The sequence below is a fragment of the Lynx rufus genome, unplaced genomic scaffold (genome assembly GCF_022079265.1).
Source record: "Lynx rufus isolate CCGP_SWC_20201006 ecotype Redwood Valley unplaced genomic scaffold, mLynRuf1.p SCAF_16, whole genome shotgun sequence".
Classification (NCBI taxonomy): Eukaryota; Metazoa; Chordata; class Mammalia; order Carnivora; family Felidae; genus Lynx; species Lynx rufus.
In genome coordinates, this window is record NW_025814830.1 from 40,785,296 (window position 1) to 40,810,839 (window position 25,544).

General features: G+C 40.6%; 1 protein-coding gene across 1 annotated transcript in view; it reads right to left on the reverse strand.

Moving 5' to 3' along the window:
* The window catches only part of TERF2 (telomeric repeat binding factor 2), a 40,728-nt gene extending 32,967 nt beyond the window's left edge, over positions 1 to 7,761 (reverse strand). The window contains exon 1 of the mRNA XM_047078669.1: positions 7,757 to 7,761. The gene's annotated coding sequence lies outside the window, so the exon portion shown is untranslated. The remainder of the gene's footprint in view (positions 1 to 7,756) is intronic.
* Positions 7,762 to 25,544: the final 17,783 nt, after the last annotated feature.

The window sequence follows — 25,544 nt, forward strand, 5'->3', positions numbered from 1 at the left end:
TTGTTTAATAAATCCTTTCCTATTCAGAAGCCGAGAAAATATTTTCATATATTCTAAAAAGCCATAGATTTTTGTCTTTCACATTTGTCTTTTATCCACCTGGATTTGATGTTGTGTTCCCCATATGGGTATCTAGCTATTACAGCACCATTTAGTAAAAAATCCAGGAGCGCCTGGGCGCTCAGTTGGTTGAGCGTCTGACTCTTGATTTCAGCTCGGGTCATGGTCCCAGGGCTGTGGGATTGAGGCCTTTGTTGGGCTCCTTGCTGAATGTGGAGTCTGCTTAAGATTCTCTCTCTTTCTCCCTCTGACTCTCTCTCTGTCTCTCTCTCTCTCTCTCTCTCTCAAAAAACAAAATAAAACAAAACACCCCTGCTTTCTGTAGTGCCTCCTTTGTTATAAATTAAGTGGCTGTAGATGCATTTCAGACATAAATGTCTGTTTCTAGGGATACACAATTTTTCAAAATTATGTGATGAGATGTGCAAGCAAAAAGGATGTGAAGATCAATCTACTAAACAAGTTGTGTAGCCTTTGTCTGGTTATTTAACTTCTCTGAGCTCGCTACACTGTCGGGAGAATAAAATAGGGTCATACAGTAATGTGGTCAGAAGTTATGATACAGTAAGCCTTGGGTAATAGTAGTAGCAGTTTGTTTTCTGGTGGGTTTTTTTTTCCTTCTGTTGTTATATTTTAACTGCCATGGAGTACATGAAAACAACACCTGCTTGGGGCAGGAACTGCCAGGGAAAGAGCCCAGCGGACGTGACATTTGGGTGGGTCGTGAATGACGGTGGAATCTGTCATCTCTTTTTATGACTGCCATCTGTTGGCTGTCCATGGCGCATTTCCCACATGTGTCGCATCTGCATGATATTTTATCTGGCTTACAAGGGCCCAGGGGGGAAAGGCTGTGCCCCGCCCCACTCCTCGGCTTTTGGCGACCCTCGGTAGCACTTGCCTAAGAAGAGCTAGAAGTTGCGCTGGCTCCATGTTTGTTAGACACACATACGTGTCACTGAGGGCAGGGCTGGGCCTTTAAAAAATTTCTGCCACTGTCGTGCTGCAGGATTCCCAAGTTTCACCCACACATTGCTCCCTCCCCAAACCCCAGCCACCGGCCAACACGTATACCGACAAACTCACCCGTTCACCCCCAGCACCACCACCCATGGCAGTGGCGAAATCCATACCACACCCCCTGTACAATCTTGCGTGTGGTTGAGAGAGCATAGGGTCTTACACACAGTAGGCACTCGATAAGCATCAGGTGAATAACAAATGAGTTACCACATGAAGATTAGGATATAGGAGCACATTCCCATCTGCTGCAGTGTAGCAAGACATGGGTAGATTATGTGGCTATTGCCAGTTCTGAGTGTGCATGGGAATCACGCCGGGGGGCGGGGCATGTTAAATATTCTGTGCCACCCCACTACTGAATTAGAGCAGAAAAGGGATCTGCAGAAAACAGCTATGTTTCATTAATTCTCTGGGAGCTTCTGGTTTTGATGTCAAGTCAGTCATGGGAATGATAGAATTATTAAACATCTGGATCCATTCTTCATCAAAAGTGATAAATTTGGCAGTATCTGTCAAAACTTAAGATTCACATGCCTTTGAACCTGTACTTCCTCCTAGACTTTATCCAATGCACAAAAATATGGGCACAAAGGCATTCAGAACAGTGTTTTTAAACAGAAATTCTTAAAACTAGGAAAGTGTCCATTTACTTACTAAGCAAACTTTGTTGAGTATTATTCTCATTACTGGAGACAGCGGTGAGTAACAACAACAAAATAGTAAATAAATTCCCTGCTCTTAGAGAGATTTACATTTTAGTCTATCAAAAGAAGACTGAATGAATAATTTATGGTACATCCAAGCAATGGACTATTATCTGCCCATAAAAAAGAATGAGGTTGTCAATATACTGCTTTGAAAAGATGTTCAAGGGGCACCTCGGTGGCTCAGGAGGTTGAGCATCTGACTCTTGATTTTGGCTCAGGTCATGATCCCAGTGTTGTGGGATCGAGTCCTGCATTGGGCTCTGTTCTGAGTGTGGAGTCTGTTTATGATTCTCTCTCTTTCTCTGCCCCTCCCCCATGTTCACGGGCATGCTTTTTCTCTCTCTAAAATACAATTTTTTTTAAAAAGTTACTCAAGACAGGAGCACCTGGGAGTGCCTGGCCAGCTCAGTTGGAAGAGCATGTAATTCTTGATCTCTGGGTTGTGAGTTCAAGTCCCACGTTGGGCATAGAGATTACTTTTTAAAAAATATTCAAGATATGTTTCTAAAAAAAAATTAGGAAGCTTTTAAATATCCAAAATAAAGAAAAATAAGCTATAAGACATTGCATGGCATTTTCCTACATATCTATAAAATTATATACATGTGCATGGACATATACAAATATATAAGTAAAAAATTATGGAAAAATGTTCAATAAAATTGTTAATGGCAGTTATCACTGGGAAGTATTATTGAAGGGGGGCAAGTATTGGCTTTCTCTTTATACCCTTCCATACTATTTAAACTTACTAACAGGAGGCACCTGAGTGACTCAGTTGGTTGAGCATCTGACTCTTGACTTCTGCTCAGAACATGGTCCCAGGGTTGTGGGATCCAGCCCTGCCACAGATCTGCATTGAGTATGGAGCCTGCTTGGGATTCTCTCTCTCTCTCTCTCTCTCTCTCTCTCTCTGTCTCTGTCTCTCTCTCTCTCTCTCTCTCTCTCCCTCCCTCTGTTCCTGCCCCATTCACATGCATGTGTTCTCTCTATCTTTATGAAATAAGTAAAATGAAAAAAATTTAAGCTTACTAACTTAAGGAAATATTACTTTTAGAATTTTTTTGACTTAAAAAATTACATAGAACCTTGAGAACCTGTGAGGTTTTAAATTTCCAGCAGGGGGCAGCAGTGCTTCTCAAATATCTCTGACGTCAGCACAAAGCTGAAGATTAGTGTCCACAGATTTCCAAATCCAGGCCCAAATACTGTATTTGGACCACCAGATTATAAAAGGAACAAAAAACAATAACCACAGTGCTGTAGGAATTATGACAAAATATTTTCTATATGATTCTTTCTTTATTAACATTTGTCCGTGAGTCTAAACTTTCCTCTCTGGAGTGCACAGTTTTCTCCTCCATTAAAATCAGAAGGCTTGACGAGATAATCTTAAAAGGTTTCTTTCCAGCTCTAACATTCTATGGCTTTGAGAATATAAATCAGTATCGGGAAGAAATAAGCCCCAGTGCCTTCTGGAATTAATTGGCTTATCAAAGAATCTGCTTTACAACCCTTTGCTGATCAGGATGAATTATTACCAATTTATCTTTAGTGTAGATCACAGAATACTTTTTCGGGGGGAAAGGGGAGGGTGTTGGTATTTATTCAATTCACTGATGGAGAAAAAAGAGAACTCTTCCACTCTATAAATGTTTAGCATGTGTGTAAAGGTCGTAGGTCTGGTGTTTAGAAATTATGCACAAGTTTACCAAAGAATCTTCACTGGGTTGGCCAAATTAAACAGCCTGCAGTTGTAGAGAAATAAACACAAGTTAACATTTAACCACAGCAATTCCCTGTTCTTGCTTCTCCATCTTTCTCAGTAGGAGGAGCTGAGAGGGTCAGCAGGCTGCTGGCTACTGTAGCGAGACACTGAGCTCCTCTGAGAACCCACCTGTCTATCACTTTGATCAGGTACATATTTGTCATTACAGAATAACTGAAATACAATATCGTATTAGTTTCAGGTATACAACATAGTGATTCGATATTTATATACATCACCAGTGGTCACCACAGTAAGTCTAGTTACCATCTGTCACCATATGAAGTTGTTACAGTATTATTTTCTATATTCCCTATGCTGGAAGTTTGCACTTCTTAACCTCCTTCCCCTATTCCGTCCATTCCTACATCCTACAGCCCTCGGGCGACCATCAGTTTTTTCTCTGTATCTATGAATCTGTTTCTGGTTTGTTTTGTTTGTTTATTTGTATTGGTTCTTTGGATTCCACATAGCGGTGAAATCATACCATATTTTGTCTTTCTCTGAGAAATTTAACTTTGCATAATACCTTCTGGGTCCACCAGTGTTGTTATAAATGGCAAGATTTCATTCTTTTTGTGGCTGAGTAATATTCCTTTGCAGGTACATAGCACTTGTTATCTATTAATCTACCAATAGGCATTTATGTTGCTTCCAAATCTTGGCTATGGCATATAATGCTGCAATGAACTTAGGGGTACAGATGTCTTTGCAAATTAGTGTTTTCATTTTTTTTGGATAAATAACGAGAAACGTGATTGCTGGATTGTACAGTAGTTCTGTTTTTAATTTTAATTAAATAATTAATTCCATAGTGACTGCACTAATTTACATTCCCACCAACAGTGCACGAGAATTCCCTTTTCTCCATAGCCTCACCAACACTTGCTATTTCTTTTTGATAGTAGCCATTCTGACAGGAGTGAGGTAGATATCTTATTATTGTTTCGATTTCCATTTACCTGATGATTAGGGATGTTGAGCATCTTTTGATGTGCCTGTACACACAGATATATTTTTAAGCATTGGAATCATTAACTTTTCCAGTTATTTCTTCAGGACCCAAGAGCAGTGCTCTTTTTACAAATAACCCTTTATAAATTATAAACTTTTTTTTTAGACATAGAGAACTCAAGTTGGGGAGAGGGGCAAAGGGAGAGAGAGAGAGAGAGAGAGAGAGAAAGAATCTTAAGCAGGCTCCACACTCAGCATGGAGCCCAATGTGGGGCTTGATCCCACGACCCTGACATCATGACCTGAACCGAAATCAAGAGTTGGACACTCAACTGACTGAGCCACCCAGGTGCCCCAAAACTTTTTTTCTTTTAACATTTGCCCAAAGCTATACCATTAAGAAGTGGCTGAGGCAGGATTCAAACCTGTAACTATCTGACTCTAAGACCCTCACACTTGACCATGGCAATATATGAAATGAGAGGACTCACATCATCAACTTGTTACCCAGAAGCTGTGACTATCTGCAAGAGTCATTGTGTATAAGTATATAAAGTGAATGGAGGGGCCTGGGTGGCTCAGTCGGTTAAGCGGCCGACTTCAGCTCGGATCATGATTTCATGGCTCATGAGTTTGAGTCCTGCGTGGGTTCGGTGCTGACAGCTTGGAGCCTGCTTTCGATTCTGTGTCTCCCTCTCTCTCCCTGCCCCTCCCCAGCTCGCAGTCTGCCTCTGTCTCTCTAAAAAATAAATAAATATTTTAAAAAAATAAAGTGGGGCGCCTGGGTGGCTCAGTTGGTTGGGTGTCCGACTTCAGTTCAGGTCATGATCTCACAGTTTATGGGTTTGAGCCTCACATCAAGCTCTGTGCTGACAGCTCAGATCCTGGAGCCTGCTTCAGATTCTTTGTCTCCTTCTATCTCTGCCCCTCTCCCACTTATGCTCTGTCTCACTCTGTCTCTCAAAAATAAATAAATGTAAAAAAAATTAAAAAAAAATAAAGTGAATGGTTATGTTATAAAGCTTTGTCTAACTCACACATATTAAGTACTATGTGCTAGTCTTTGTCAAGTATTGGGGTTAAGGGTGTAAAAAGATGAGTCAGACTTAATCATCACATTTAAGAAACTTCTAGTCTTTGGAGGAGTGAAGAGCCAATGAGTAAACAAACATAACGTGTGAAAAATAATAGGGAAACACAAATAAGGATAAAGAAATCAAGGCAGCATAGCAGGATGGCTAAATCTATGGACTCCAGGGTCCAGTTTTTAGTTGTGGGACTTCTTAAGCCTCAGTTTCCTCACTGGTAAAATGGCAATATGAATTGCTTCTAGTATAGGTAATTGTTGTGAGGGTTAAATCATATAAAGCAATATTAAATTGCTTAGCATAAGACCAAGTAGATGGAAAGACTTGTTAGAATGTTGTTACTAATATTGTTTGATAAAACTTAAGTGAAGTAAGTAAGAAACACACATCCTACTGCATTTCTGAGATGTTGACGCTGGTTTCTCAAATTATTCTGAATCTCCCAGCTCCAAGTGACCCATTTCCTTGAGATTTATTCTTCTGTCTGACATGGTTATCTTTTGATCCTACTAAAATGTCTCCTGGAAAGAAGGACATGGCAGGGCGCCTGGGTGGCTCAGTCGGTTAAGCGACCGACTTCGGCTCAGGCCACGATCTCAGGCTTTGTGAGTTCGAGCCCCACGTGGGCTCTGTGCTGACAGCTCAGAGCCTGGAGCCTGGTTCGGATTCTGTGTCTCCCTCTCTCTGACCCAACTCTGTTCATGCTCTGTGTCTCTCTGTCTCAAAAATAAATAAAACGTTAAAAAAAAAAAAAAGGGGCCCCAGCCCCCATGCACCAGAAGCTTGGGCTTTTTCACAGGGAAGGAGACATGGGACTGGGAGCAGCCATTGTGACAGGCAAATCAGGACAAATCGACTTGGAGTTTTAGAAAATTTCTGGGTCCCACTCCCTGAGATTTTAATTAATTGAATTTCAATATATACTCTATTAATATTTTAATATAGCTATAATCATAGGTAGGGTTTCATGTGATTTTATCCTGCAATCAGTTCCCTTCCCAACCAGCTTCTTTATTGTTTTCTCCTAAACACTGACCCACCTCCTTCCTCCTCAGGCAAGGACATTGGTCTGATATGCTACAGTGGCTGCCCGCTTCAGCCCTGAGTCTTGGCGTGAGACACGTGAGTTCTTTCATCTGAAAGCCTCTGCCTTCTGACAGATGTACGTAAGCTAACACTTCTCTAAAACCAACTGAAAACTCACCTCCGTCTGGAAGCCTTCCCTGCTGAGTTCTTTACTTTGCACTGCCCTCTGTGTCACAGATATAACTGGGGCTGTTGAAATGTAACCAAGAAAGTGTTCTTAGTCTTTGTCACGTGTGGGTGAGTTCTGGTTCTTCCCATTGGGGGCAGCATGGACTTGTAGAGAGCAGGGACTCTGGAATCTGGCATGAATCTGGCACCACTCTTGAGTTCTCAGATTCATTCTGGCTGTCCTTTGTCACCTTGGGACTGCTGCTTTATTCTTGTGGGTTGTCATCTTCCATCCTGGCTTCTCCAGGCAGCTGTCCCTTCGGTGCTTCCTTTAGTTAGAGTGGACAGAGGGCTCCTTTAACTTGAAAAGCACAACTAAGATCATCCTATGAGTCCCACCATTTACCATAGTGTCCTCATCGGTCAAATGGGGATAATTATAGGGCCTTCCTCACTGAATTCTTGTAGGAATGAAATGAGATCAGACATGTTTACTGGACTTGGCACATGGCGAGTTGTGGCAGATACTTTAGACTGGTTCTTTCAAAATCCATTCCAATTTCTTTCTAGCTTAGGAAGCTAAATACTTGGTACATTTCTCAAACTCCCTTGCAGCTCCGATTTTGTTTGTGATTTAGATGCCATTTGTGTGAGACAAATGTGAACTCTGTGGAGTTCTGTAGAGTGAGAGCTCTGAACTCTGTTGAAGGAGAGGCAGGCGTGAAGCATCCATTTTGCTGGCGCTGATCATGGCAAAGGCAACATTATTCTGGAGCCAGCAGCTGATGGTGGCAGCTTAGCAGTTCTGAATCTTCTGGATGGTGGCCGAGGCTGCAGCTTGCTTGTCAACCCCGTTCTCCAGTATAATTTTGGAAGTCATTCCTGGATGTTTAGTCTAGAGCATATTTCTTTTCTTTTTTTTTTTTTTTACATTTATTCATTTTTCAGAGACAGAGAGAGACAGAGCACAAGTGTGTGTGTGTGGGGGGGGGGAAGGCAGAGAGAGAGGGAGACTCAGAATCTGAAGCAGGCTCCAGACTCCGAGCTGTCAGCACAGAGTCCGATGCGGGGCTCGAACTTACAAACCGTGAGATTATGACCTGAGCCGAAGTCAGATGCTTAACCGACTGAGCCACCTGGGAGCCCCTAGAGCATATTTCTTAACTTTCCTAATGATTCTGTGAACTCTCCATAGCCTTCAATAAATCTCTTTGTGCTTAAATTGATAAGAGTGAAACGTGTTGTCTGCCACTAAGAAAACTGACCAATATATAAGTATTCAATGAATTTTAGCTGTTACATTTAGCTGTTATATATTTTTTTTAATTTTCTTTTTTATTTATTTTTGAGACAGAGAGAGACAGAGCATGAACGGGGGAGGGTCAGAGAGAGAGGGAGACACAGAATCGGAAGCAGGCTCCAGGCTCTGAGCCATCAGCCCAGAGCCCGACGCGGGGCTCGAACTCACGGACCGCGAGATCGTGACCTGAGCTGAAGTCGGCCGCTTAACCGACTGAGCCACCCAGGCACCCCATTAGCTGTTATATTTTTTTTATATTCAAATCCAAGTTTGTTAACATACAGTGTAATAATGATTTCAGGAATAGAATTTACTGATTTAATCACTTACCAGTGCTCATCCCAACAAGTGTCCTCCTTAATGCCCCTCACCCATTTAGCCAATCCCCCCCACCAACACCTCATCAGCAACCCTCAGTTTGTTCTCTGTATTTAAGAGTCTCTTATGGTTTCTCTCCCTCTCTCTTTTTATACTATTTTTCCTTCCCTTATGTTTATCTGTTTTGTATCTTAAATTCCACATATGAGTGAAATCATATGATATTTGTCTTTCTCTGACTTACTTTGCTTAGCATAATACACTCTAGTTTCATCTACATTGCTGCCAATGGCAAGATTTCATTCTCTTTGATCGCCGAGTGATATTCCATTATATGTTACTGTATATGTATGCCACATCTTTATCCATTCATCCATGGATGGACATTTGGGCTCCTTCCATACTTTGGCTATTGTGGATAGTGCTGCTATAAACATGGGGGTGCATGTGTCCCTTCAAAACAGCACACCGGTATCCCTTGGATAAATACCTAGTAGTGCAATCGCTGGGTCATGGGGTAGTTCTATTTTTAACTTTTTGAGGCACCTCCATACTGTTTCCAGAGTGGCTGCCCCAGTTTGCGTTCCCACCAGCAGGGCAAAAGAGATCCTTTTTCTCCACATCCTCACCAACATCTGTGGTTGCCTGAGTTGTAAATGTTAGCCATTCTGACAGGTGTGAGATGGTATCTTATTGCGGTTGTGATTTGTGTTTCCCTGATGATGAGTGATGTTGAGCATGTTTTCATGTGTCTATTAGCCATCTGATGTCTTCTTTGGAAAAATGTCTATTCATGTCTTTAAAACTTAGTTGAAGGCTTGGTAATAAAGCAAGTGATTACATTTCATGAATGAACATTTTTTTAAAATTTACATCCAAGTTAGTCAGAATATAGTGCAACAATGATTTCAGGAGTATATTCCTTAGTGCCCCTTACCCATTTAACCCATCCCTCCTCCCACAACCCCTCCCGTAACCCTCAGTTTGTTTTCCGTATTTATGAGTCTCTTCTGTTTTGTTCCCCTCCCTGTTTTTATATTATTTTTGCTTCCCTTCCCTTATGTTCATCTGTTTTGTGTCTTAAAGTCCTCATATGAGTGAAGTCATATGATTTTTGTCTTTCTCTGACTGACTAATTTCACTTAGCATAATACCCTCTAGTTTCATCCACATAGTTGCAAATGGCAAGATTTCATTCTTTTTGATTGCCAAGTAATCTCCATTGTATTTATACACCACATCTTCTTTATCCATTCATCCATGGATGGACATTTGGGCTCTTTCCCTACTTTGGCTGTTGTTGATAGTGCTGCTATAAACATTGGGGTGCATGTGCTCCTTTGAAATAGCACTCCTGTATCCCTTGGATAAATGCCTAGTAGTGTAATTGCTGGGTCATAGGGTAGTTCTATTTTTAGTTTTTGGAGGAACCTCCACACTGTTTTCCAGAGTGGCTGCACCAGCTTGCATTCCCACCAGTAGGGCAAAAGAGATCCGCTTTCTCTGCATCCTTGCCAACATCTGTGGTTGCCTGAGTTGTTCATGTTAACCATTCTGATAGGTGTGAGGTGGTATCTCATTGTGGTTTTGCTTTGTATTTCCCTGATGATGAGAGATGTTGAGCATTTTTTCATGTGTCGGTTGGCATTCTGGATGTCTTCTTTGGAGAAGTGTCTATTCATGTCTTTTGCCCCTTTCTTCACTGGATTATTTGTTTTTTGGGTGTTGAGTTTGATAGGTTCTTTATAGATTTTGGATACTAACCCTTTATCTGATATGTCATTTGCAAATATCTTCTCCCATTCTGTCGGTTACCTTTTAATTTTGCTGATTGTTTCTTCTCTGTGCAGAAGTTTTTTATTTTGATGAGGTCCCAATAGTTCATTTTTGCATGAATGAACATTTAAAACTAGCTACTAGGTAAGACCACATACAATTATTTCTAGAGTAGCACTGTGCCGTAGAGCTTTCTTTAATGAGGGAAGTATTCTATACTTACATCCAATATGGTAACCACTAGTTATATGTGGCTGTTGAGTGCTTGAAATGTGGCTAGCATGACTGAGGAACTTAACTTTTGATTTCATTTCAATTCACTGAAATTTAAGATTAAATAACCATGTGTGGTTGGTGGCTACCATGTTGGACAACACAGAACTTAAGAGTCTCAGCCTGACTCTTTCACAAGGGTCTTTTACAGCCCTCTCTTTCTCTAGCCAAGAAACTTCTTCAGTCAGTTCTTCCTCAATCCCCAGTCTCCAGCCACAGCGTAATAATCTACAGAGGTGCAACATGCCCACAACAATGACAACTTTTATATGGTGAGTTTAGGGTCTCATTGTCCCCAGACTCTATTCTAGAAATGCATATTGGCTTTTTATTTACGCAGTGAAATTTTCTGCTAAAATGCAATCTATTTTGAAAGGCAAATCTCATCCTTCACTTAAAAAACGAAAACTATTTCTTGTATTTTTAAAAATATGTATTTCCCATCATGTCAGGGAGTTGAGTTTCCAAACATTGGAGTCCTAAATCAGTTAGACAAGTGATTCTCACACTTTGCTGCATATTAAAATCACTATGATAAAGTAATTATTTGCCAGCCATACTTGAGGCCAATTAAATTAGCATTATGGAAAATGATTAAAGAGAACCAAAACTTTATCTGCAACACTCTTTTTTTAAAAAAAGAAGAAAGTACTACTTTTTTTATTAAAAATAATTTAATGTTTATTCATTAAAGAGAGAGAGAGGGAGAGAGAGAGAGAGAGAATATGAGTAGGGAAGGGGCATAGAAAGAGGGAGACACAGAATCCCAAGCAGGTTCCAGGCTCTGAGCTGTCAGCACAGAGCCCGATGTGGGGCTCAAACTCATGAACTACAAGTTTGTGATCTGAGCTGAAGTCGGACGTTTAATTGACTGAGCCATCCAGGCGCCCCAGAATGTATTCCTGTATTAACTAGTAATTAAAAGTTAATAAAAATATAAGAAAAATAATGGTAGGATTTTGAAAGAGGTAATTTATTGTGAGATAAGATAAATAATTACAAACTTGATATTCAAAGCAAAACTTTTTTTTTTTAATCATTTTGGTTAACTAAAAACCACAAGGAGCCACAAAGCCACCTTCCAACAACTCTGTGAAGCTTCTGCAATAGAAACATGCACAAAGAATGCATATCTCAGTGAAGCTCCTTTTCCAAATTGCCATTTTTACATGTTATATGAATAAACTGAAATAATAACCATAAACATTTTATAGACTTTCCTTCCCACACAACCAAACAAATGGATGTCCCAAGGGAAGCTGGGAAAAAAGACAATGATGTCCATGTTCAGTGTCAGATGGTTTCTTTATTGTGCTTCCCGTCTCCCCCACAGATGTTCCCTGTGAATGAACTTGGCTCTATGCGATTCATACCAGAGTGGGATGGTCCCAAAAAGTTTGAAGAGAGGAACTCATACTTCCTGAAATGATTCTCTTTTGACATTAATTCAAATTTAGGAAGGAGCTGCCTAAGGCTTTTATAAATACCCATGAAGCATATGTGACTGAAGACTGATTTTGTTTCCTTCTGTCCTCTTGGTGCCTCTTTTATCTTACCAGAGTGATGCCATGACTTGGTTCATGACTGCAGTGAGTGACAGCTGGGGGCCAGCCCTTTCCTCCTGCCGTGATTAAAAAGCCGTAAGGCATTTCCCACCACTTGAGGGCCCAGGTGCTGGGCAATGCTGCCAAACACTTCTTCCAACTTGATCAAAATATTGTAATTATATCCATTAATTCTGGATTAGATAACCCATTCAATAATTTAAAGTCAGAAGATACACAGAACATTAAATGACATTTGTTCTGTCTTCATCCTGCAGCTTCCTAGCTCCCTTCCTCTGTCCTACCAGTTTCTGGCGTGTCTTTTCTGAGATAGATACTTTGTGCAGAGTTAAAAGAACACATTTGTGGGGCACTTGGCTGGCTCAGTGGGTGGAGCTTGTGACTCTTGATCTTGGAGTTATGAGTTGGGCCCCAGATTGAGTGTAGAGATTACTTAAAAATAAAATCTTAAAAAAAATAATAAAAATACGGGGGTGCTTGAGTGGCTCAGGTGGTTAAGCGTCCTACTTCGGCTCAGGTCATGATCTCACAGCTCATGAGTTCAAGTCCTGTGTCGGGCTCTGTGCTGACAGCTCAGAGCCTGGAGCCTACATCAGGTTCTGACTCCGTCTCTCTCATGCCCTCCCCTGTTTGCACTCTGTCTCTCTCTCTTTCTCAAATATAAATAAACATTAAAAATAAATAAATAAATAAATAAATAAATAAATAAATAAAATAAAAGAACACATTTATGTTTTCTTCCCCCCCCTTTCATTCTTTCATTTTACATTAATGATAGCACACTATACAAATACATTTTTCATTTGTTTATTTTTTTCTACCACCCCTGCCACTAGAAAGCAAGTTCCATGAGAGAAGGGATTTTATTCTTTTTTTTTTTTAAGATTTTAATTTTTTTAAGTAAGCTCTACACCCAATTAGGACTTGAACTCACAACCCCGAGATCAAGAGTTGCATGTTCTACTGACAGAGCCAGCCAGGCACCCTGGGATTTTATTCTGTATAATGTTGTATCTTCGGCATGTAGCATGGTGTCTGGAACATTGCAGTCCCTCCCTAAAAATCTATTTAGTAAGCGAATGAGTACACATGCTCTTCTGCACCTGGCTATTTTCATTTTGGAGAGCATCTTGTTTCAGGACCTGAGGAAACTCCTCATTTTTTTCTCATGACCATATAGTGTTCCATTGTCTGGATTACTTACTATTTACTTAATCAGATCCCTACGGATGTTTATAAGTTTGTTTCTAATCCTTGACTATGAAAAATAATCCTTTCATTCATATTCATCCACAAATATCATGTGACACATGTGTGAGGATATCTATCTGTAAGAGAAACTCCTAAATCCAGAATGGCTGGATCAAAGGGTGAGGTACATTTGCCAACCTTTTTTTTTTTTTAATTTTTATTTATTTTTGAGAAAGAGAGAGAGCACGAATGGGGGAGAAGCAGAAAGAGAGGGAAACACAAAATCTGAACTAGACTCCAGGCTCTGAGCTGTCAGCATAGAGCCCAACGTGGGGCTCGAACCCGTGAGCCACGAGATCATGACCTGAGCTGAAGTTGGACGTTTAACCATCTGAGCCACCCAGGCTCCCCGTTGCCAACCTTTTTAAAATCAAAAGTGCCTTGCCATGTCTCAATGGCATTACTGTGGTCTATGACAGGTGACTTGAACCCATGCTAGGGAAATCTATCATTAATGAAGTTGTTCTGGTTAGGCTTGACCTTATCACCACATATTCCTGTAAATCCAACAGGAAAACACCATACAGATTGGAACTGTTGGAACAATCCAGATGATGTATTGTATAAAGAAGTGCACACAAAAAAACACATACTGTATGATCCCATTTATATGCTGCTAAATCAAGGATAAACAAGTTAAATTTATGGTGATAGAAATCAGAATAGCAGCTGCCTGAGGTTGGGGCATTGACTAGACAGGGGTACTAGGGAACTTTCTGAAGACTTGGAAAAGTTTGAATCTGGATTTGGGTGGCAGCGTTTGCAGTTGTCAAAACTCACTGATCTATACACTAAAATATTAGCATTTAATTTTAGGTAAAATATACCTCAATTTTAAAAAGTTCAAAGAACTGGGCTCTTGGAGCATAATGTGTTACTCTCTGTAGATTCTAGTCACATTGGCTTTTTAAAATTCCCAAAACACACTCCTTTTTCCTACCCAACAGTTTGCATATATGCTGTTCCCACTGCCTGGAACACTTTTTCTTCCCTCTTACTAATACACAACAACCCCCATTCTCTCTGTCTGTCTCTCTGTCTCTCTCTCTCTCTCTTTCTCTCTCTCTCACATACACACATACACACACACACACCTATCTTTTTATAATTCACTGTGCATCAAAATGCATAAAGCATAGATAATATCTGGAATGATTCCATACTGATAGAACCTATTTGAATTACTTTGCAAATCTCAGGTAAAAGAAATTGCACATTTCTCGGTTTTTGGGAGACTCAAAATGAAACTCGATCTCTACCTTTCTAGGTGAAGGTAGTTGATACAATACCAATCATTTCTGGCCACATAGCCCACTTGGCCTCCTGAGATTAGAGAAGTATCATGGACTTAGAACATTCAGAAAAATTGGAGAAGGCTTTTAGTCCATGTGATGGTCAATGAATGAGATGCTCATTGGTCTGTGTGGTTTACTCAAATTTGGAAGGCTTAGACTCAGAATCAGCTCAATCATTAGGACCCTCTTGCAGGATCCCAAGACCTAGAAGATGCTGAGGGCTCAGTCTTCCTAAGGCCACAGGCACCAACCCCTGTCCATTCCTGCTGCCTTCCAGGCTCCATGTGTCATTGGGATGCAGTTCCTGTGACTCTGGAACTTGCCCTCCCTTCATTCTCCCAGTGGATTTGCACTTGAAAGAAAGAGAGAGAAAGAGAGAGAGAGAGGAGAGAGAGGAAGGAAGGAAGGAAGGAAGAAAAGTCCTGTGGAGGAGGACAGGTAGAGGGGGCTGGAGGAGATTTGAGGAGACCTGTTGAAGCTGGTAAGTCTCCAGGTTGGACTCAGCCTCAGCTCCCGTTAAATAGGAAATGGGAAAACTGGGAAAGGAGAAGAAGTTTTTTTCCCCCAAGCTTCTAAGAGGTTTGCAAACAATTGGAGTAATTAAAAGTTCTCAGAAGTAGCCGATGGTGCCCTTTTCACCGAGGGAATGTGGGCCAAGCATGATATATTAAAAGAGAGGGAGCTGCTCTATTGAAGTTAAAAATAATCTTCTGTCACATGGCTAATTTGTTGGAATGCAGCAATTAAAGGGCTGTGGGCAGAGGGAGAGCTGGAAGCAGCTGGGGAGCTCACAGGCAGAGTGCACGCCCTGGGGACTATGTTTGCAGAGAGAGAAAACAGTGTCACAGCTGACTTAGGGCACCTTATCAGAAAACCCAGAAAAGGGGCAGGAAGAAGGAAAAGTGGGGTCAAGTTCAGAGCTGTGACCTTTGGGCTTATCAGACAGTGAAGGGATGGGTCAGGACGTGTCACCTGTGCTCCCAGGATGCTGATTCATTCAGCAAGGATGAAGGCTTTTCAGCTCCCCCTGCACTTTGGAAATGCATGCCTTTGAATTCGTTTCAAAGGAATACATAACCCGAAGGAGCCCTTTGATCCTAAATCCATGGGAAAGCCAATCTATATGGTCTTGAGGGGAAAAGCTCACGCCAGCGGTACAAATCCTAATTTGGGGAGTTGGAGATTTTTTTTACGTTCTTGAGATTTGGGGAAAGAATTTTGAAATTTTGCAGTTGAAAGAGATTTTTTTTTTAAGTTATATAATACAGTACGAATTTTTCAGGTGAAGCTGGGCATGAGTCGCCAGTGTCTTCCTCTTCCTCCCAGAATCTCCTGCATTCCAACACACCCACACTGCCTGTTTTCTCTCCAGCTGTGTGCCCTCTGGCTGGTGCTTTCGGTGGGGTTTGGGGTTTTCGAGGCGCTGCGAGGCAGAAATGGAGCCAACATGAAGAAGGAAGTACTGCCTCCCCAAATGCAGTAATCTGATGTATCTGAATCTCTTACCTCACTTGATCAATTTTCAAATGTATAAGGGGTACTGCTAACAGGGCTCTGAATGGCCAGTGGAGGTCTGGGCTTCAGAGTCTGACCACCCCTGGAAAGTGGAGGCCAAGTTCTATTATGTGGGCACGTATGTTGCAAGGTACAGAAACCTACCTCACACACTAGCTTGAGGGGAAAGAAAAAAAAAAAAGGAAATTATGTGGTTCATTTATGTTTAGGTTTTCTTTGTGACTAGATTCAAGGGTTTAACACTGTCCTGAGGGCACCTTTCCACTTTGTTGGGCTCTATTCCTTTTTTTTTTGTTTTTAAGATTTTTCATTTTTAAGTAATCTCTATACACCCACCCTGGGGCTAGAACTCACAACTGGGAGATCAAGAGTCCCATGCTTTTCAGACTGAGCCAGCCAGGCACCCCTTGTTGGCCTCCACTCTTGAGACTCCACTAGTCAGACAAAATAGCGATGGACAGCCCCAGGCTTTACTTTTCTCCAGTTTAATATTCCTTTAATAACAAGGGGTCTTCCCCAACGTGCACCACCCCCCGCCCCGCCCCGCCCCATGCCACAGGGACATGAGCTTCTCTGATTGAATAGATTGGATCACATGTCCCACCTGTAAGCAAGGGGAGGTGGAACATACTGATTGACAGCTTGCATAGCTTCACATAGACTAGAAGAGGAACAGTTCCTCTGAGGAAAATGGGGGTTCTAGAAGAAAGGGAAAGACAGGCAGATATAAACCATTACCAGCAAAGTCCAGGACATATGTGCACTTTTCTGAGGTGGTGGTTTATAGTTTGCTTCATATCCTCAAAGTGTTCTATAATCCAAGAAATAGTAAGAACTTTGGGAGAGGAGAATGCTTTCTTCCCACTCCACGTATTTCCTTCCTGTAGAGGGTCATCAGCACTCATGTCCAGGCCCCTCTTTTTGCCTCTCTCCTTCTGCACTTAGGGAAGGAGGAACACTAGGAGAAACCAGGCATGAGTCACCAGTGTATTCCTCTTCCTAGTGTCTTGGGACTATGATCCTGGGAGGGAGCACAAGTTCTTGTCTCACTCCTCACAGGGAGGGTGCCTTGTTCACTGCTGCCCGGGATTGGTAGGAAAGTCTGTTTCATTAGGGTACAAGGAATCCTACTGAGCCACATTCTCCAACCGAGCATCTAGCCATATTAGCAGATAATCCATCTCCTGACTACCTAGACCCCTAATTGACCAGAGCCTCGGTCGGTAGGAGGCATGTTGTCTTTTGAGGTCCCTTCTCGAAAGTCAGGAAGAACCACCAATTTAGAACATCAGAGACCCACAGATTCATCTTCTCGCTCTCCCTTTCCTAGACGCGTCCCCCATGGAGGAGCTGCTTGCCTTGGGAATCCACAGGGATGGTGGAGCGCTAGGAGCAGGCTCAGAGATGTACAACAGATTTACGACAACAGGTGAGAGGAACTGGGATTATTTCACATGGAGGGGGAAGAGAATGAAGGAGGGGTGACTTACTAGTGGCCTTCACCAGAGCCGTGCTGAGCGTGAGGCATCACTGGTATTTTTCCACAGCCTCGCCCTGACCCGGATTGCAGTCCCACTCGTGCCCTTCTATGCCCACCTCTTGGAAAATAAATTGCTCCGCTTCCACAGAGAGGTGCAGGAGGTCAGGGCACACAAACCAACTTAAATAAAAGCACATTTTATTATTACTTCTTTTTAATCACAAAAGTAATGCACAATCTGTGAAAAGAACTAAAAAGATTCAGACGAGGACAAATGTGAAAATGAAAATAGACTCCAAGCCCTCAACCCTGATATAGCTATTGTTAGCCTTTTGGTCAATTATTGTGCAGCCTTTTTTTTTTTTTTTTTACATATTTTAGAATTTATTCTTTATTTGCAAAAAACATAAAAATACTTCAAATAAAACAGCAGTGTGGAGTGTAAAAGATGAATATAGTATACTCTGCTATTTCTCTTGGTATTATGCTCTATGAAATTGAATATTTTGAATTGAATACTATGAAATTGAATATTTTTAGTTGTTATCACTGTCTTTTCTCTTTTCTGGCCTTAGGAATGGTTGACATTAAAGGCACTCGTTTGAGAGGAAAGTACTGATACTGTGACACCCAATTTAGAGATGAGGGACTCCCTAACTCCTGCTAGATTCCCTGGGGACTGGAACACTTTTCTAATAGAATAGGCAGCTTTGTTAAGAAGAGGAGGTAAAAGCAGTGGCTTCCAAAGCCAGGGTTCTTGGGGCACCAGGGTGACTCAGTCGGTTAAGCATCCTACTCTTGATTTCAGCTCAGGTCATGCTCTCACGGTTTGTGAGATTGAGCCTTACATGGGGCCCCACGCTGACAGCATGGAGCCTGCTTGGGATTCTCTCTCTCTCCTCTCTCTGTCCCTTCTGAGCACACTCTCTCTTTCTCTCTAGAAAAAAAAAAAAAAAAAAAAAAGCCAGGATTCTTGGCCTTCCTTCTCTATTAGAAATATACACTGCTTCTACCCTTAGCCACTTTGGCCTCCCTAGCACTAAGATTTTGATTCTGGGAACATATAACTGCAAATGAACAAAGAGTCAAGGGAAAGTTCTTTATCAGCAAGAGAATTATTTTATTCAATGTGTTTCCTTACATGAATTGGGACAATAAAGGGAAAGAATGAGAAGAAATAAAAGGCCAGTTACTCAGGCCACTTTTAATGAATCACCCCCCAGTGTCATTACCCATCCCCAGTCAGGAAAAGCTTGAGTTTTTCCATGCCAAGAAAAACAGAGGGCAGGAAGAAACAAATTACGACCTTGTTTGTGTTTTGTGTCTTAACTATTTGATTTATAGGCCTTGATCCAGTGATTATGGATGAAAGAAAATATCCCAGTGTCCCAAACCTAACCTGAACTTAACCATGGGTGGGTCTCACGTCCACGGCTCAAAGTTAGCATGAAGTTAAAATGCTTTAAGAATAAAGTTCCAGGGTTAGGGGCTGCCTGTAGGCATTCTTAATCCAGTGGCAAGGCCAAATTCCTTTCCCACACTCAAGTTTCAGAAAACTCTATTTAGAAACTTAACCCCTTCTCCCTCATTCCAGAAGCTGGGCATTTATCTATTCAACAGATAGTTATTAAGCACCTACTATGTGCCAAAATACTGGGACAACCATGGTGTGCAAACAGATCAATCAACATATAAATCAGAAAAATATTATGTGTAGCCATGAGTTCTATGGAGAGAAAGAAAACAGGATGGATAGCCACTTATGATGAGGCAGCTCACATAAGCTTCACCAAGGGGGTGACATTTAACTTGAAATTAGAGAGATATAATCTGAATGTGAAATCAGAGTGGGAGACCATTCCAGGTAGAGGGAATATCCCCTAAGGTAGACTCATGCTTGGCATGTAGGAAATAAAACACCTCATCTCAAAAGAAATTCTTGGCTATTAGGATTATTTTTCAGGAGTTGATCTAGATAGAAAGTTGATAAATTCCTTTCTGAATCTTAACTATATAGATGTTCAACCTCACACATAAGAAGAGTAACACAAATCAAAACTATAGTGTGATATCATTTATTAAAATGCCAGATTTGTGGGGCACCTGGGTGGCTCAGTTGGTTAAGCATTTGACTCTTAGTTTCGGCTTAGGTCATGATCCCACCATTCATGAGATCGAGCCCCAAGTCAGGCTCTGTGTATGGGATTCTCTCTCTCCCTCTCCCTCTGCCCTTCCCCACTCATGTTTTCTCTCTCTCTCTCTCTCTCAAAATAAATAAATAAACTTAAAATTTTTTTTTAAAGTTAAATGTCAGGTTGGTAAAATTCAAACACTTTGATAACATTATCTGTGAGTGTGTGAGGAAGCAGTCATTTACATCATTGCCAGTGAAAATATAAATTGGTGCAAATTGCTAACCCTACAAATGTGTATGCTTTTGACCTAGAAGTCCCATTTCTTCTTCTACATGTATATAATGATGTAAGATCTAGGTTATTAATTACAGCATTGTTTGTAATTTCAAAAGACTGGAAATCTAAATCTCCATCAGTAGGAGACCAGTTAAATTATGAAACATTCATATCAAACAATGAATATTAACTATGGAAAACTATCCAGCTTGTAAAAACAAATGAGGAAGCTATCTATGTATTAGTATGTAAACATTTCTAAGATGTCATTAAGTCAAACAAACAAAAAAAACCAAGATACAGACCTGTGTGGTTTTTTTGCTGCTTTTTCTATAAAAGTGAGTAAGCTAAGTGTAAATATTTATATTTACTAGCATTTTCATGGAGAAACTCAGGATGGTTACACACAAAAATTATTAAATAATTATCTGGGGTGGGCGGATGGAAAATGGGGAGAAAAGGTGGGCAGGAGACTTTTTATTGCGATGTTTACTTTTTTTTTTTAAGTTCTGAACTATGTGAATGTATTAGGGACTTAAAACATTAAATTAAAAAATTGCCCCTTCTACTGTGCCTTATCTTAATTTTTTAATTTACCATTTAGGGGCTCCTGGCTGGCTTAGTTGGAATAGCATGTGACTCTTGATCTAGGGATTGTGAGTTCGGGCCTCATGTTGGGTGTAGAGATTACTCACAGAAATAAATAAATAGATCTTAAAAAAATTATCAGTTAATCCATAGCCATTGTTTACTTGTCCAGCCTCACCCATGAGAAAGTTTCTACTTAAATACATGTGGATGATGGTTAATACAAAGTATATTAGTGCACATAAATAATATCTTAATAAAGAGGATCTTAAAAATATATTAGCAGTTAATCTAATCACAAAGTAACTTTATGTGCCTTGCTACTCATCCTCAACAGACTGGATAAAGGCCATTGACCAAAGACAATTGGAGAATTCCTAGGGCAAAACCATCCTAAAGGAAATTGTGTTTATGGAAACATGATGATTTTTTTTTAATGTTTATTTATTTTTGAGAGAGAGAGAGAGAGACAGAATGAGGGGCAGAGAGGGGCAGAGAGAGAGGGAGACATAGACTCCAAAGCAGGCACCAGGCTCTGAGCTGTCAGCACAGAGCCTGACATGGGGCTCGAACTCACAAACCGTAAGATCATGTGCCAAGACGAAGGCGGACGCTTAACCCACTGGCCACCCAGGCTCCCCGATAGTCTTTTTTTTTTTTTTCTTTATTTCTTATGTTTAAATCTTTGATCAGGCTAGAGTTTCTCCTGCCAAATGGATATGTAGCCAAATTATTATTTTCCAGAATTTTTTTTCTGGAAAAATTCCTGGAAAAACATTATTTAATTATTATTTTGTTTCAGCACTGTAAAAGCCCCCCCCCTTTTCCTCAGTGATTTAATATAACATTTTTACCTCGTCTTCTTTTTTTTTTTAATTTTTTTTAACATTTATTCATTTTTGAGAGACAGAGAGACAGAGCATGAATGGGGGAAGGGGAGAGAGAGGGGGACACAGAATCCGAAGCAGGATCCAGGCTCTGAGCTATCAGCATAGAGCCCCATGTGGGGCTCGAACTCATAAACCATGAGATCATGACCTGAGCCGAAGTCAGACATTTAACTGACTGAGACACCCAGGCGCCCCTTTACCTCATCTTCTACTCTTTTTTTTTGTTTTAATTTTTTTTTTAACGTTTATTTATTTTTGAGACAGAGAGAGACAGAGCATGAACAGGGGAGGGGCAGAGAGAGAGGGAGACACAGAATCTGAAACAGGCTCCAGGCTCTGAGCTGTCAGCACAGAGCCCGACGCGGGGCTCCAACTCACGGACCATGAGATCATGACCTGAGCCGAAGTCGGCCGCTTAACCGACTGAGCCACCCAGGCACCCCTTCTATTCTTTTTTTTTAAAAGTAATCCCTAGTCCCATCATGGGGTTTGAACTCATGAATCTGAGATCAAGAATCACATGTCTACCAAATGAACCAGCTGGACATTGCCCCTACAATACGTTGATTGTATTTTAAGACTCTGTTTTGTTTTATTGGTCTATTGATCACACACACTATTGGTAAGATTTTATAAAAGCACACATCCTCACACATTGTGGGTAGGTGTGTAAATCAATACATCCCATATGAAGGGTAATTTGCTTATATTTATATACACATTATTATAAATAGACACACACATCTACTTATACACACATTTTTTTTCTTTTTGAAACATGTGAATGCATTTATTACATGTTAAGAATAAATTAACATATACCAGCAGGAAAAAAAAAAAGTTGGTGTTCTGAGGCCAGGAAAATCAACCCAGGGTAGAAAAGCGTCCCTGTTAATGGCTATTTACACAGGGATTGTTTCTTTCGTTTCTAGAAATGAAACTGGGCTGGGCTGTTGGGGGTTGGGCCCCAATGGCATAAGACTGAGTAGGATGGTCCTGGGTAAGCTCCAGGAGGGTCCACCCAACAGGCCAGGGAGGTCTGGCTGAACTGAGGGTTGGAACAACTCTAGGATGCTTGCAAGCAAACCCTCCCCAAAACCATACCCTGGAGGATATGGGCTTCTAACTTTGCATCAACTTCCTGAAGCTTCCCTGACACTGGATGACCCAGGCTTGACCCTAGGAAGGGAAGAAGAGTGTTGGACTATGATGGCTTTAAGAGTTTGTCTTCCCTCTGGCGGGGAAACATAATTCATTGAGAAGGGCAAGAACAAATTTGAGGGCCACCTCATCGTATTCCATGCCTGGAACAGGAAAGGGGACCCCTGTAGCCCCTGCAAGAAGGAATGAGAACACAGGAGGTATATTTGATGTCTGCAAAAAACGAGACAGAATCCTTGTTTCTTGCTCTATTCACATGGAGCACGCACAGTGTTTTCCTTGAGAATTTCCTGTTCCAATTCCACTATTTATACAAAAACAGTAGAATGAGCTTGCAAGGTAAATAAGGACTTCCCTGGAGCAGTACTCACACACTGATCCTACTGTTGTCTGTGATAAATTTTGGATCATGCCCCTGAAGAGCAGGGAGAAGATTTTCTAGTACATGACACAGCAAAATTAAAATGTTAATGCTAAAAATGTTTTATGTGGTGGGGTGCCTGGATGGCTCAGTTAGTTAAGCATTCACCTCTTGATCCCAGCTCAGGCCTTGATCTCAGAGTTGTGAATTCAAGCCCTGTGTTGGGCTCCACTCTGGGCATGAGGCCTACTTAAAATAATAATAATAATAGTAATAATAAAAATATTTTTTAAATGTTTTATTTTATATTTGAGACAGAGCACAAGCAGAGAAGGGGCAGAGAGACGGAGACAGAATCTGAAGCAGGCTTCAGGCTTTGAGGTGTCAGTACAGAGCTGATGCGGGACTCCAGCTCATGAGTAGTGAGATCATGACCTGAGCTGAAGTCGGATGCTTAACCAACTGAGCCACCCAGGAACCCCGATAATAATAAATAAAAATGTTTTATATGTGCCACCTTTCTCTTAGTAAGTTTCTTTAGAAGGTGGGTCTTATTTATAGCATCTAGAAACAATAACACCAAAATAGCCAGCATTTACTGAGGACTCTCTGTGGCAGGCACTGTGTTGAGTCTTTGTTTAATACTCATGTTGACACAGTACTTAGCTGTAGTAACTCAGTAAGTATCAAAAAGTTTGGAGAAAACTATCAAGGGCATTCAAGAATAGAAAATTACAGCCAATATTCCTCATGAATATAGAGGGAAAGATTTTTTTTAATGTTTATTTATTTTGAGAGAGAGGGAGAGAGAGAGAGAGAGAGAGAGAGAGAGAAAATCCCAAGCAGGCTCCACACTCAGCGCCCATGAAGCCCAACATGGGGCTGAATCCCACGACTGTGAGACCATGACCTTAGCCAAAATCAAGAGTCGGATGCTTAACTGACTGAGCCACCCAGGCACTCCAGATGCAAAGATCTTTAAAAAATACTAGTGAATTAAATCCGGCAATATATAGAAAAGGCTAACATCATAACCAAGTGGAGTTCATCCCAGGAATGCAAAGATGGTTTTTTAACATTTTTTTAAATGCTTATTTATTTTTGAAAGACACAGAGAGAGAGGCAGAGAGTGAGCAGGGGAGGGGCAAAGAGAGAGGGAGACACAGAATCTGAAGGTGGCTCCAGGCTCTGAGCTGTCAGCACAGAGCCTGATGTGGGGCTCCAACTCATGAACCATGAGATCATGAGCTGAGCTGAAGTCAAATGCTTAACCGACTGAGCCACCTAGGTGCCCCAAAGATGGTTAAGTTTTTGAAAACCATTCAAAGTAATTCACCATATTAACACAATAAAGGAGGAAAAATCATATGATCATCCCAAAAGATGCAAAATATATATATTTGACAGGATTCAATATCCTTTTATGATAAAAAAAAATAGGAAACTAGGAATCTAGGGGAATTCTGCCTTGTTTCTGATGAAGGACAGCAACTGAAAAAACCTATAGACAATATCATATTTAATCATGGAAGACTTGAATGCTTTCCTCCTACATTTGGGAACAAGGCAAGGATGCTCATTTCACCGTTTTTATTTAATGTTGTACTAGAAGTCACAGCCAGTGAAATAAGGCAAGAAAAAAAATACACAGATTAGAAAGGAGGAAGTAAAATTGTCTCTATTAGCAGATAACATGATTACTACATAAGTTATTCTAAGAAATATACAAAACAACCACTAGAACTCTAAGTGAATTTAGCAAGATCACAGGATACTAAGTCAATGTACAAAATCAATTATATTTCTCTGTTATAGCTGCAAACAATTGAAAACTGAAATAACTCCCATTTGTAAAACATTTAGGAATAAATTTAACAAAAGATGCAAAAGACCTTTATGCCAAAAACTACAAATTAAAATAAGATTCAAATAATTAAGCAGTATACCACATTTGTGGATTGGGAGAGTCAAGGCTGTTAATATGTTTATCTCTATATGTTCGTCTATAAGCTGATTTATAGAATTAACAGGCTGATTTAAAAATAATTTTAGATTTACAAGAAAATTGCAAAAATAGTACAGAGTGTACTTGTATACCCCTCAGACAGCTTCCCATAATATTAACATCTTACATTTACTATCATACATCTGTAAAAACTACGAAATCAGCACGGGTACATTAGTTACTTTACCTGGATTTCACTGTTTTTTTCTCTAATGTTCTTTTTTTTGTTCTACGATTCAATCCAGGATATTACATTGCATTTAGTTGTCATATATCCTTAGACTACTTAGGTGTATGACAATTTCAAAGTGTTTCCTTGTTTTATTATGTTTTTAATAAGCTTGACAGTTTTGAGGAATACTGGTCAGGTATTTTGTTGAATGCCCCTCAATTTGGGCTTGCCTAATGTTGTTCTCATGCTTACACTGCGGTTATGGGTTTTTGGGAAGAATGTCATAGTGATAAAGTGGTCTCCTCATCACATACCATGCTATCAACATGATTTATCACTGGTGACATTAACTTTTTACTTGGTTCAACAAACTGATTTTAAAATTTATA